The sequence below is a fragment of the Uloborus diversus genome, chromosome 5, assembly GCF_026930045.1.
Source record: "Uloborus diversus isolate 005 chromosome 5, Udiv.v.3.1, whole genome shotgun sequence".
Lineage (NCBI taxonomy): Eukaryota > Metazoa > Arthropoda > Arachnida > Araneae > Uloboridae > Uloborus > Uloborus diversus.
The window spans coordinates 146,627,317-146,641,782 of NC_072735.1; the positions used below are offsets into that span (position 1 = coordinate 146,627,317).

General features: G+C 39.3%; 4 non-coding genes across 4 annotated transcripts; all 4 read left to right on the top strand.

Annotated features, from left to right (window-relative positions):
* The first annotated feature begins 116 nt into the window (after positions 1–116).
* Positions 117–203, top strand: Trnay-gua (transfer RNA tyrosine (anticodon GUA)). Its single transcript is given in 2 exon segments — positions 117–153; positions 168–203. It is a non-coding gene; the product is annotated as a tRNA-Tyr (tRNA).
* A 658-nt stretch (positions 204–861) lies between these two features.
* Trnay-gua (transfer RNA tyrosine (anticodon GUA)) lies at positions 862–948 on the top strand. The gene is given in 2 exon segments: positions 862–898; positions 913–948. It is a non-coding gene; the product is annotated as a tRNA-Tyr (tRNA).
* Positions 949–1,499: 551 nt separating this feature from the next.
* On the top strand, positions 1,500–1,586 carry Trnay-gua (transfer RNA tyrosine (anticodon GUA)). The gene is given in 2 exon segments: positions 1,500–1,536; positions 1,551–1,586. It is a non-coding gene; the product is annotated as a tRNA-Tyr (tRNA).
* A 2,030-nt stretch (positions 1,587–3,616) lies between these two features.
* Positions 3,617–3,703, top strand: Trnay-gua (transfer RNA tyrosine (anticodon GUA)). Its single transcript is given in 2 exon segments — positions 3,617–3,653; positions 3,668–3,703. It is a non-coding gene; the product is annotated as a tRNA-Tyr (tRNA).
* The last annotated feature ends 10,763 nt before the right edge of the window (positions 3,704–14,466 follow it).

Genomic DNA, 14,466 nt, shown 5'->3' on the forward strand with positions numbered 1-14,466 from the left:
TCCTACTTTAACTGTGGAGATTGTATGCGAATAAAAAATTTTAAATCTGTCTTCTCGGATGCTTTTAAAAGTTTCGTTATACCGAATACCGTCTGTTGCTTTGAACGATATGTGTGCCGTCGATAGCTCAGTTGGCAGAGCGGTGGACTGTAGCTGGAAAAACAGAAATCCATAGGTCGCTGGTTCGACTCCGGCTCGGCGGATTGAAATTTTTTTTCTTCCCTTTTTATATTTGAACAAAGTATTTCAAAAGACCGGAATCAAAACGAGGAATATTTTAAATAAAATGTCAAAAAATAAAAATCAAAGAATTTAGAAAAAATAAATTAATAAATTGCATGACTTTCTTCTAAACACTCAGTATTTTTTTCTTAATTTTCTTACTTGTTCTTCTCGAATACTTTTAAAGAAAAATATGTTATTACCATGAAATATAAAGAAAAAACGAGTATCACTATCGCGCGTACTCAAGGGGGGATCGTTGTGCAGACTGCCATTGAATTTTTGGTGGACGGGTAATTTTAAAAGAGTTTTGATATTATGGGCGGTTTTTCGCGACATTTGCGAGGAAACGCAATCGCCCTACAGGATATGAACCTCTGTTTTTATACTATGCATTTTTCATCTCAAATCATTAACAGAGATGGATGATCGTAAAAGTTTCGAAACGCATCAATTACGAAGTATAATTGGCAATTTTTTTGAGAGAACTCTTGCTTCTCTACGGAAATCTCGTCTTCCTATACTTTTTGGCAACTATGGAGATTGTATGCGAATAAAAAATTTTAAATCCTCCATCTCGGATGCTTGTTAAAGTTTCGTTATACCGAATACCGTCTGTTGCTTTGAACGATTTGTGTGCCGTCGATAGCTCAGTTGGCAGAGCGGTGGACTGTAGCTCGAAAAACAGAAATCCATAGGTCGCTGGTTCGACTCCGGCTCGGCGGATTGACTCTTTTTTTTCCTTCGATTTTTATTATTGAATTAAGTATTTCCAAATACCGGATTCAAAACGAAGAATGTTTTAAATAAACTTTTTAAAAATAAATAACAAAATCAAAGAATTCAGAAAAAAAAAATTAATAAAATGTATGACTTTCTTTTAAGCACTTAGTATTTTTTCTAAATTTCCTTACTTGTTCTTATCGAATATTTTTAAAGGAAGATAGGATATCCCCATGAAATATGTAGAAAAAATGAGTATCACTATCACGGGTGCTCACGGTTGGATTATCGTGCGCCATGCCATTGAAATTTTAGTGAGCGCGTAATTTCAAAAGAGTTTTGATATTCTGGGAGGGTTTTTTTTTTTTTTTTTTTTTTTTTGAGAGAGAGAGAGAGAGAGAGAGAGAGAACGCTTGCTTTTCTGCAGAAAATTCGTCTTCCTACTTTAACTGTGGAGATTGTATGCGAATAAAAAATTTTAAATCTGTCTTCTCGGATGCTTTTAAAAGTTTCGTTATACCGAATACCGTCTGTTGCTTTGAACGATATGTGTGCCGTCGATAGCTCAGTTGGCAGAGCGGTGGACTGTAGCTGGAAAAACAGAAATCCATAGGTCGCTGGTTCGACTCCGGCTCGGCGGATTGAAATTTTTTTTCTTCCCTTTTTATATTTGAACAAAGTATTTCAAAAGACCGGAATCAAAACGAGGAATATTTTAAATAAAATGTCAAAAAATAAAAATCAAAGAATTTAGAAAAAATAAATTAATAAATTGCATGACTTTCTTCTAAACACTCAGTATTTTTTTCTTAATTTTCTTACTTGTTCTTCTCGAATACTTTTAAAGAAAAATATGTTATTACCATGAAATATAAAGAAAAAACGAGCATCACTATCGTACGTACTCAAGGGGGATCGTTGTGCAGACTGCCATTGAATTTTTGGTGGACGGGTAATTTTAAAAGAGTTTTGATATTATGGGCGGTTTTTCGCGACATTTGCGAGGAAACGCAATCGCCCTACAGGATATGAACCTCTGTTTTTATACTATGCATTTTTCAGCTCAAATCATTAACAGAGATGGATGATCGTAAAAGTTTCGAAACGCATCAATTACGAAGTATAATCGGCAATTTTTTTGAGAGAACTCTTGCTTCTCTACGGAAATCTCGTCTTCCTACTTTTTGGCAACTATGGAGATTGTATGCGAATAAAAAATTTTAAATCCGCCATCTCGGATGCTTTTTAAAGTTTCGTTACACCGAATACCGTCTGTTGCTTTGAACGATTTGTGTGCCGTCGATAGCTCAGTTGGCAGAGCGGTGGTCTGTAGCTCGAAAAACAGAAATCCATAGGTCGCTGGTTCGACTCCGGCTCGGCGGATTGACTCTTTTTTTTCCTTCGATTTTTATTATTGAATTAAGTATTTCCAAATACCGGAATCAAAACGAAGAATGTTTTAAATAAACTTTTTAAAAATAAATAACAAAATCAAAGAATTCAGAAAAAAGAAATTAATAAAATGTATGACTTTCTTTTAAGCACTTAGTATTTTTTCTAAATTTCCTTACTTGTTCTTATCGAATATTTTTAAAGGAAGATAGGATATCCCCATGAAATATGTAGAAAAAATGAGTATCACTATCACGGGTGCTCACGGTTGGATTATCGTGCGCCATGCCATTGAAATTTTAGTAAGCGCGTAATTTTAAAAGAGTTTTGATATTCTGGGAGGGTTTTTTTTTTTTGAGAGAGAGAGAGAGAGAGAGAGAACGCTTGCTTTTCTGCAGAAAATTCGTCTTCCTACTTTGTGATAACTGTGGAGATTGTATGCGAATAAAAAATTTTAAATCTGTCTTCTCGGATGCTTTTAGAAATTTCGTTATACCGAATACCGTCTGTTGCTTTGAACGATATGTGTGCCGTCGATAGCTCAGTTGGCAGAGCGGTGGACTGTAGCTGGAAAAACAGAAATCCATAGGTCAATGGTTCGACTCCGGCTCGGCGGATTGAAATTTTTTTTCTTCCCTTTTTATATTTGAACAAAGTATTTCAAAAGACCGGAATCAAAACGAGGAATATTTTAAATAAAATGTCAAAAAATAAAAATCAAAGAATTTAGAAAAAATAAATTAATAAATTGCATGACTTTCTTCTAAACACTCAGTATTTTTTTCTTAATTTTCTTACTTGTTCTTCTCGAATACTTTTAAAGAAAAATATGTTATTACCGAGAAATATAAAGAAAAAACGAGCATCACTATCGCGCGTACTCAAGGGGGGATCGTTGTGCAGACTGCCGTTGAATTTTAGGTGGACGGGTAATTTTAAAAGAGTTTTGATATTATGGGCGGTTTTTCGCGACTTTTGCGAGGAAACGAGATCGCCCTACAGGATATGAACCTCTGTTTTTATACTATGCATTTTACATCTCAAATCATTAACAGAGATGGATGATCGTAAAAGTTTCGAAACGCATCAATTATGAAGTATAATCGGCAAATTTTTTGAGAGAACTCTTGCTTCTCTGCGGAAATCTCGTCTTCCTACTTTTTGGCAACTATGGAGATTGTATGCGAATAAAAAATTTTAAATCCGCCATCTCGGATGCGGATGCTTTTAAAAGTTTCGTTATATCGAATACCATCTGTTGCTTTGAACGATTTGTGTGCCGTCGATAGCTCAGTTGGCAGAGCGGTGGACTGTAGCTGGAAAAACAGAAATCCATAGGTCGCTGGTTCGACTCCGGCTCGGCGGATTGAAATTTTTTTTCTTCCCTTTTTATATTTGAACAAAGTATTTCAAAAGACCGGAATCAAAACGAGGAATATTTTAAATAAAATGTCAAAAAATAAAAATCAAAGAATTTAGAAAAAATAAATTAATAAATTGCATGACTTTCTTCTAAACACTCAGTATTTTTTTCTTAATTTTCTTACTAGTTCTTCTCGAATACTTTTAAAGAAAAATATGTTATTACCGTGAAATATAAAGAAAAAACGAGCATCACTATCGCGCGTTCTCAAAGGGAGATCGTTGTGCAGACTGCCATTGAATTTTTGGTGGACGGGTAGTTTTAAAAGAGTTTTGATATTATGGGCGGTTTTTCGCGACATTTGCGAGGAAACGCAATCGCCCTACAGGATATGAACCTCTGTTTTTATACTATGCATTTTTCATCTCAAATCATTAACAGAGATGGATGATCGTAAAAGTTTCGAAACGCATCAATTACGAAGTATAATCGGCAAATTTTTTGAGAGAACTCTTGCTTCTCTGCGGAAATCTCTTCTTCCTACTTTTTGGCAACTATGGAGATTGTATGCGAATAAAAAATTTTAAATCCGCCATCTCGGATGCTTTTTAAAGTTTCGTTATACCGAATACCGTCTGTTGCTTTGAACGATTTGTGTGCCGTCGATAGCTCAGTTGGCAGAGCGGTGGACTGTAGCTCGAAAAACAGAAATCCATAGGTCGCTGGTTCGGCTCGGCGGATTGACTCTTTTTTTTTTTCCTCCGATTTTTATTATTGAATTAAGTATTTCCAAATACCGGAATCAAAACGAAGAATGTTTTAAATAAACTTTTTAAAAATAAATAACAAAATCAAAGAATTCAGAAAAAAGAAATTAATAAAATGTATGACTTTCTTTTAAGCACTTAGTATTTTTTCTAAATTTCCTTACTTGTTCTTATCGAATATTTTTAAAGGAAGATAGGATATCCCCATGAAATATGTAGAAAAAATGAGTATCACTATCACGGGTGCTCACGGTTGGATTATCGTGCGCCATGCCATTGAAATTTTAGTAAGCGCGTAATTTTAAAAGAGTTTTGATATTCTGGGAGGGTTTATTTTTTTTTTGAGAGAGAGAGAGAGAGAGAACGCTTGCTTTTCTGCAGAAAATTCGTCTTCCTACTTTGTGATAACTGTGGAGATTGTATGCGAATAAAAAATTTTAAATCTTGTCTTCTCGGATGCTTTTAGAAATTTCGTTATACCGAATACCGTCTGTTGCTTTGAACGATATGTGTGCCGTCGATAGCTCAGTTGGCAGAGCGGTGGACTGTAGCTGGAAAAACAGAAATCCATAGGTCAATGGTTCGACTCCGGCTCGGCGGATTGAAATTTTTTTTCTTCCCTTTTTATATTTGAACAAAGTATTTCAAAAGACCGGAATCAAAACGAGGAATATTTTAAATAAAATGTCAAAAAATAAAAATCAAAGAATTTAGAAAAAATAAATTAATAAATTGCATGACTTTCTTCTAAACACTCAGTATTTTTTTCTTAATTTTCTTACTTGTTCTTCTCGAATACTTTTAAAGAAAAATATGTTATTACCGAGAAATATAAAGAAAAAACGAGCATCACTATCGCGCGTACTCAAGGGGGGATCGTTGTGCAGACTGCCGTTGAATTTTTGGTGGACGGGTAATTTTAAAAGAGTTTTGATATTATGGGCGGTTTTTCGCGACATTTGCGAGGAAACGAGATCGCCCTACAGGATATGAACCTCTGTTTTTATACTATGCATTTTACATCTCAAATCATTAACAGAGATGGATGATCGTAAAAGTTTCGAAACGCATCAATTATGAAGTATAATCGGCAAATTTTTTGAGAGAACTCTTGCTTCTCTGCGGAAATCTCGTCTTCCTACTTTTTGGCAACTATGGAGATTGTATGCGAATAAAAAATTTTAAATCCGCCATCTCGGATGCTTTTAAAAGTTTCGTTATATCGAATACCATCTGTTGCTTTGAACGATTTGTGTGCCGTCGATAGCTCAGTTGGCAGAGCGGTGGACTGTAGCTGAAAAAACAGAAGTCCATAGGTCGCTGGTTCGACTCCGGCTCGGCGGATTGAAATTTTTTTTCTTCCCTTTTTAGATTTGAATAAAGCATTTCAAGAGACCGGAATCAAAACGAGGAATATTTTAAATAAATTGTCAATAAATAAAAATCAAAGAATTTAAAGAAAAATAAATTAATAAATTTAGGGGGCTATCGCCCCCTGCTCGCTAACCCCCGGAACTACTTACGCAGTTCTTTCGGATCGCTTCGCGATCCGAGCTCACTGCGCTCGCTCACCGGTCACCAAATATTGGTCTAGCTTTATCTGTATTTAAAAAAAAGGTAGTTTTTCTTTTTAATATGAATATCATAATACTTATGATTTTCATACATTTAAAAGGGGACAATTACTTTGACATGCAACTCGTGCATTGCATTATTATAAAGCAAAAGTTTGCAATTCCATTATCTTTTGAGAGAAGTATGCAAGGGAATACTTTTGTACTAAAATTACAAACATAATGTAATCTTAGTTTCCTACATTTACTGAATGCAAAAGAAATTGCAGTGAAAAAAACACTACAATGTTAACACACTTAAAAACATTTCATGGTCTTTAACTATACTGTGTTCAGTGTCAAAATATGTGTATATTTATGTTTTAAAATGTCTAACAGTTGTAAAGAGCAAGCAACTTCTGACATTCTCTGAAAGCAGTGATTTATTAAAAAAAATGTTAGAATGAGTGTTTTATGAGTCAAGAAACCAAATCCAGTGGCACGACAGCACTGTTAAAATTTTTCCGGAAACTTTACGGTAATTGTTACTGGCATCCATGTTGCCAGTAACTATTACTGTAAAAATCAAATGTTACTGTAAAATTTTACGGTTTCCTCGGTAGCCCACAGCAACCAATTGGCGCTGGGATCATTTATTTCTCCGGTAGAAATTACCGTAGAAATCAGCAATGCGTTAAGTCCGCCATTTTACAGTAACAATTACCAGAAAATCTTCCTGAATTTTTAACAGTGAGCTTATGAGGGCCAATTTCTACTGTACTCATCTCACTCCTTCTGACCAAGGGCTCTGGGGTGCTAGGCAGATGGTCCGGTTAAGAGGTCAGCCTAACGCGGAACCCCCATGGTTTAATTCCCAAGCATACTTGGTTCTTATTTTATCGACCCACTGAAGGAATGAACAGCTGAATCAATCATGCCCAACCCGGAGATCGAACCCGGACCTGCAGCGTGGCAGGGCTACCACTGAGCCTCTGGGCTTCAGAGCACTTGAATATAATTTGCGAAGAAGAGAGCAGTGGGCTACGGAGTCTTTAGATGAAAGATCTGAACGCAGATTGGTCAGAAATGCTGCCGATACGCTAAGGTGCTCAAATGCACACCGTCTTCAAATCGAGAGAATTCCGCAAGTGTTTCCGAATACATTTACGGATTGATCATGCACTTTACTGGAGAAAAAGGGTTGACCGAAGACTGATAATTATAAAACTGGAGAAAAATATTATTGCAGCACAAAAAAATTATTGATTACTATATAACACTAATATTTGTCATACCTCGGATACCATTTATTTCATTCTATAGCAACGTGCCTTTTAAATTCAAACGTAAACAATTTTCCGTTAGATTAGCCTTTCTAATGACTATAAATAAAGCAGAGGGTCAAAATGATTTTGTAAAAACATATTAGCAGTAAAATCAGGTTTCACGATTCAATTTGTTGCTTTACTTTGCCACTGTGGTTTAGTTCTTAACATCAATGCCATTGCAAAAGCATGTGAAATGTTTCGCTCTTCAGGTCTTCACGATTCAATTTGTTGCTTTACTTTGCTATTGTTGTTCAGTTCTTAACTTCAATGCAAAACTAAGTGACATGTTTTGGCAGTGAGAGTTGTCCAATAAATTCATTTAGTCTATGTGGAATAACATAATACAGTGAAGCACGGTTTATAGGTTACTCTTCTATTCGTTTTTATTAATTATATGTCTTCTAAATTGTCCCTGGAGGGTCTAATATACATTTTCTTTACCAATTATACATTTTTTCATTTGTACACTTTTTTCATAGCCCCTTCAAAAACGTATAAGCGGTGCTTCACTGTACATGAAAAAATGTGGTTGGAAAAAAAACTTCAGTATTTACAGGTTGCAGTTAGTTAAGCTTGACCACGAAAAGAAGGCGGATGACCTTTAAGGGAAACATCATTTGTAATAGGTAGAATCTTCCAGAAAGCACCAAATAGTAAAAGGCATGGTCTTGTTAATCCTATCTATTCCAAAATAATAACAAACAACCTATCACAAATGATGTTTTTGCATTGAGGTCATCCACCTTCTTTTCGTGGTAAGCTATAGCAGGGCTGTGAAGTTGGACTGGTTTTATGGTAAAGGAGTCAGAGTCGAAGGTTTAAAATTTCAAGAGACGGAGTCGGTAATTTTCTCTCAAAATTCGCAGCTCTGCCAATATTTGCGGAGTCACAGCTGGGGTCGGACTAATTTTGGGTAAAGGAGTTGGAGTCTCTAAAAATCTTGTAGTCAGAGTAGGACATTTTTCCTCCGACACTGCAGCCCTGGTAAGTAGGGAACTTTATTTTTTGTAAGCAATATGGTTAAGGGAAAAACCTTTCGACATCAACATTAACTTTGCAAACTATTTTTTTAAAAAAGAAGAAAATCATAATACTTCTCTGCACACACGATAGAAAATTTCTGGGTTTTCAGATACTATGACTCGTGAATGCATTACATATGACATGTCTATGACTGAAAAGTGGTTTTGTCAAATCTAAAAAAAATCGTATCAAAAGTTTGACCCTGTGCGTTATTTATAGTCATTAGGAAGGCTAATCTAACAGGAAATTGTTCACGTTTGAATTTAAAAGGCACGTTACTATATCGGATAAAATATGTGGTATTCGAGGATAAGTATCAGTGTTATTATTAGCATTCTTTTTTTAAATAAAATAATATTTTCCTCCAGTTTCATTACTATCACTGTTATTTCAACTCTTTTTTCCAGTAAAGTGCATGATTATACCGGAAATATGTTTGAAAACACTTACAGAACTCACTCGATTTGCAATTCGCGGTTCACGGCGTGCATTTGCGCGCCTAATCCTATCGACTGCATTGCTTACCGATCAGCGTTTAAATCTTTCATCTAAAGACTGCCAAGCACACTGCTCTTTTCTTTGTAAATTATATTAAAATGATCGAAAACACTCATTCAAAAATCAAAATTCTAACGCTGGAAATCTACCGCTAGAAGCGAGTCTGCAGCACTTGTAAACAACTATTCAAGAGTCACAACTGACTACAACTGTATTTATGTCGAGGACTGCATACTAAGTGCCTTGCCTCCATTATTTTATATACCGATAGATGGCAGCACCATCACCGGATCGAACAGTTAATGAGAATTTAGAACTAGTCCAAGAGCTAATAGCTACCTGGTGCTAGCACCCCCAGAGGTATCGTTTCACTTGGAGGACATTGAGACCACGAGCGTATTTAACGTCGCCCAGTCCCCTTTAATGACGACGGTGGGTCTTCGACCAGCGGGGATCGAACCCGAGGCCCTCCGGCCCCGAGTCCAATGCCCTACCGATCAGGCTACCACGGCCCCTTGTAAACAACGATTGTAAACACGTAAACAAAGCGGATCGTTGCCAACGGAGAGAAAGAAATAAAGGCTCGTTTTGCGTCACGCATAAGCGTTTTATATATATAGATGTATGACTTTCCTTTAAACACTCAGTATTTTTTTCTTAATTTTCTTACTTGTTCTCCTCGATACTGTAACGGATTCGGTGCGACTTCCACTTTCTTGAAATGAAAACACAGTTCTTGATAAAAACACAGGAAATTTATTTACACTATGTACAGGAAAGATCTTCAACAACTGCTAAATTATTCATCAGCAACTAAGCAATTATCACACAACACCGTAAACTCAACGTTTACACACGTATTTACTTCCAAATACGAAAACAACACAGCGAAATGCCTCGCCTCAATTCGAAATCCTCAATCGAAACTCTCCGTTTATCCATCGCTAACGGCTTTTATAAACATCCAAGAATTTTCCACAACATTCTTTCTGCTTCGAGAAATGCGTAGACCGTTATCAAATTTTATCAATGAAATAAAAAGAATAGGGGCTTGTATACTTTAGCCATATGTTAAGGGGTTGTATATTCATTACGGGAAATTATTTACAGGTTACGTTACTACAATAATTACTATTTACAGAATTTGTAACATTGCCCCCTTCCTAAGGACTGCACGTCCCGGGCAGTACAATCCCCAGAAAGGGTGTCGAACTTCTATCAAAAGTTTACAAATATTCACATTAATTAATAACTAACAGATACATAGGAAACACAATAATAACAAGAAATATTACTAAACATTAAAAGCAAAAGAATTATCTACAACTTTTATGTTATCAACCATGGTTGTTTACGTAATACTCATGAACTATGGCCATAGTATGGGGCTAACCGATCATAATGTACAACCCTAGGTTTTGCATTAGGTGATTTTTGGATCCTCACTACGACGTCATTCAGTCGGTTAAGGACTTTGTAGGGTCCATCCCAATGCGACTGCAATTTGGGTGACAGACCTTTCCGTCGGATGGGATTCCATAACCAAACCTTGTCGCCTTCGTTGAATTCATGTCCAGTAGACCTTGTGTCGTATCTGGTCTTCATCTTCTCCGCCGCGATGTTGATTCGCTCTCGAGCGAAGTTATGAACGTCTTCCAACCGGGCCTGGAGATCCTGGATGTACTCCTCAGGCGATGAAGGCGCATCCGGAGGACGACCGAAGACGAGATCACAAGGTAGCCGAAGCTCTCGTCCGAAGAGCATCTGAGATGGGGCAAATCCGGTAGTCTCGTGGACAGCACTGCGGTAGGCCAGCAGGAACAAAGGTAGCTTCTTGTCCCAATCCTGTTGATTTCTGGATACCATAAGTGAGAGATTATTCAGGATTGTGCGGTTAAATCTCTCCACCATGCCGTCCGATTGTGGGTGTAGTGGTGTTGTCCTAGTTTTCTCAATTCCGAGAATTTGACATAGGCCCTTAAACAAAGCAGAGATGAAATTCCTCCCTTGATCGGAATGAATCTGCAAAGGTGTTCCGTATCTCGAGATCCAATGTTGGACTAGAGTCTCTGCTACGGTGGTAGCTTCTTGATCTGGAATGGGATATGCTTCCGGCCATTTGGTGAAGTAGTCAATGGAAACAAGAATGTATTTGTTCCCATCAGCAGTTCTTGGTAGAGGACCCAGGATGTCGATCCCAATTCGTTCGAAAGGAGCTCCAACGTTGTACAGATGTAGCTTCCCTCTGCTTCTCTTCTTCGGTCCTTTACGAGCAGCACAGGCGTCACAAGAATGGCACCACTTCTCCACGTCATCCTTCGCCTTGCTCCAGAAGAAGCGCTCCCGAACTTTATTGAGGGTTTTCAAGACACCAAAATGTCCTCCAGTCGCACTACTATGTATTTCTTTCAGAACATCTGAAATCCTTGATCGGGGAAGTAGTAACTGCCACCTAGATGTTTTGCCGTCGTCAGATTTCCATTTTCGGTGTAGCACGCCGTTCCGTAAATGGAGCGAATTCCATAAAGCCCAGTATCTTTTTGTTGCAGGACTGAAGATGGAAACGTCCTGCCAGCTAGGTCGCCGACTGTCACTTTCCATGAACTCCAAAATTGGTTTTATGTCGGGGTCTTCAAGTTGATCTTTTCGAACTTGGTCATCACTCCATGGATCAGGTTCTGATGATGTTGGAGTCACTGTCACCTGATAGGCGGTAGGGCTAGTCGTTCCATACTGTTTCTCGATTCGGGAACAATAGTGGCAGTTCTCAGGACAGGGTCTCCTTGATAAAGCGTCAGCATTACCGTGAGATAACCCTTTTCGATGCTTGATCTCCATGTCATATTCCTGGAGCCGCTGTATCCATCTGGCTATCTGGCCTTCCGGATTTTTGAAGTTCAAAAGCCAAGTTAATGAGGCATGATCTGTCCGAAGCAGAAATTTTCGGCCGTAGAGGTAATGATGGAAGTGTTCTACAGCTTTCACTATGGCCAGTAACTCCTTTCTGGTGACGCAGTAATTTCGCTCCGACTTTGATAAGCATTTGCTCCAGTAAGCGATGACATGTTCATTTCCGTCAATTTCTTGGGATAAAACAGCTCCGATGCCCTCGTTGCTCGCATCAGTGTCCAGGATGAAGGATTTTTCAGGCTGAGGATAGGCGAGGATAGGCGTTGATGTTAAAGCCTCCTTCAGTCGTAGAAATGCATCTTCGCATTCTTTGGACCATCCAAACTTTTGCTTGCTCTCCGTCAGCTTATGCAAAGGTCGTGCAATGTTGGAAAAACCCTTTACAAACTTCCTGTAGTACGTGCAGAGCCCCAGGAAACTTCGCAGCTGATGGATGTTTTCGGGACGACTCCAACTCCTGACCGCAGATACCTTTTCTGGATCGGTTTGTACACCTTCAGAAGAGATGATGTGACCAAGGTAGTTCACTTCCCGGCGGAACAAATTACATTTGGACGGGCTTAACTTCAAATTGGCTTCCTTAAGCTTTTGCAGCACCTTCCTAAGATTTGCCAGATGTTCTTCGAAACTGCGACCCACGATGATGATATCGTCTAAGTAGACCAGACAGGATTCGTAGGAAAGTCCTCTTAACACTGTCTCCATAAGACGCTCGAAAGTAGCTGGTGCATTGCAGAGGCCGAAGGGCATCACTTTAAACTGCCATAAGCCTTGTCCAGTTGTAAACGCTGTCTTTTCTCGGTCATCAGGGTGTATCTCAACCTGCCAGTAGCCGCTCTTCAAGTCCAGGGTCGAAAACCACTTGTGTCCGGAAAGAGTGTCCAAGGTGTCGTCTATCCGTGGAAGAGGGTAACTGTCTTTCTTGGTGATTTCATTCAGCCGTCGGTAATCTACACAAAATCTGGTGGAGCCATCTTTCTTTCGGACCAAGACGATGGGAGAGGCCCAAGGACTGGATGAGGGTTCGATTACATCATTCTCCTTCATCTCTTTCAAGAGGGTCTCAACCTCTTCCTTCTTGGCGAACGGTAGTCGTCTTGGATGCTGTTTAATAGGGGGGTGTTCTCCAGTGTAAATCCTGTGCTGCGTTAAATTCGTACGGCCAACATCCTCCGATTTAGATGAAAACAGATGCTTGAAGTCTTCCACCAATTGTTCCGCAGCAGTTCTTTGATCTTTCGATAATGGCGCACTCCCAATTAACTTCGACGTCAAGGACTCAGAAGACACAGTCTCAGGGGAATTGATTCTTCTAATGATGCAGTTTACTGGAGTACAAGTTGCCAACACTTCACCTTTTCGGATATTCCTTGGCCTTTCACTCACGTTGGCGACTCTCACAGGAATTACATCCTTAGAAAGGTCCACAAGCGTAGATGCTACCAGTACTCCTTTTAGGCTATTGCTTAGGTTAGGGTATTCAATGAGTCCAAATCGAAAACTATTGCTTTCTTCAAGGGAGCCAGGTATTAATGATTCTGACCTTGAGGGAATCGATAAATCTGTTTGAGCTATTATTTGATGAGCGGATTTTACATCACTCTCTGCAGGGAAAACGGCTATGTCTTCTCTCATCGAATGCAGCTCATTAGTCTTGAAGTCGAGAGTGAAGTCATATTTCTTCAAAAAGTCCAATCCGAGAATGAAGGGGTCCGTGATATTAGCGACGAATGCCGTATGATGGTAGGTGGCATTCCCAAACACTATTTCCAAGTCCACTTTACCGTCAATCTCAATTTTGTCACCTGTCACAGTCTGGAGACTTACGCGTGGCGATGTCCACAGCAGTTTCAATCCAAATTCACGAGCCACATCTGTCCTAATGATTGTCACATTGGCTCCAGTGTCAACAATCAGTCTGCAGGGGTTCCCATTTACATGTGCGTAAATGAAAAGTCCATCACTGCCACTACTAGAAGAGGAAATCTGCAGAGCTTTAGTGGTGGTGATTTCCTTCCCTCGCGTAGCTTGGCGAGCCGGACAACTCCTTCGCAGGTGTCCTTCACCACCGCATTTCCAGCACTTCTGCTCTTGTTTCTTTTGGGCTGTTATGCTGCTCAAATGTCTTGTCAAGTCACCGAGTTGTCTCTCAAGTTCAGCGAGGTGGGACGACCTGGAATCAGACTCATCAGCTTCCTGAGTCCGGATTAGATGGCGATCCTTGCGGGCTGCTTGCTGGGCGGCCTCCAACTTCATCGCATACACAACAGCAGAACTCAGGTCTTTGACATCCGCCATCCGTAGAGCTTTCTGGATTTCCGGATCTCGAACCCCGTCGATGTAGTAGTTGAGTGCCAGGTTGTCTCGAACATCCGCAGGGCAGTCGTAAAAAGCAAGATGAGACAGTCTCTCGATGTCCACCGCAAGCTCTTGCAGGGTTTCCCCAGTTTTCTGGAAACGGGACTTCAACCGGAGTCGGCTGAAATCTTTCTGGCACTTCTCACCGAAGCGAAGCTCCAACGCAGATGTGAGGGCGGCGAAATCCAGGCGCTGGCTGTCCGGAAGGGTCTGGAGAATGTCCGCTGCGTCACCTCTCAGGGATGCTGCAAGATGACAGACCTTGGTAGCTGAGTCCCATCCGTTCGCTTCCGCCACTATCATGAATTGAGTTTTGTAAACCTGCCACG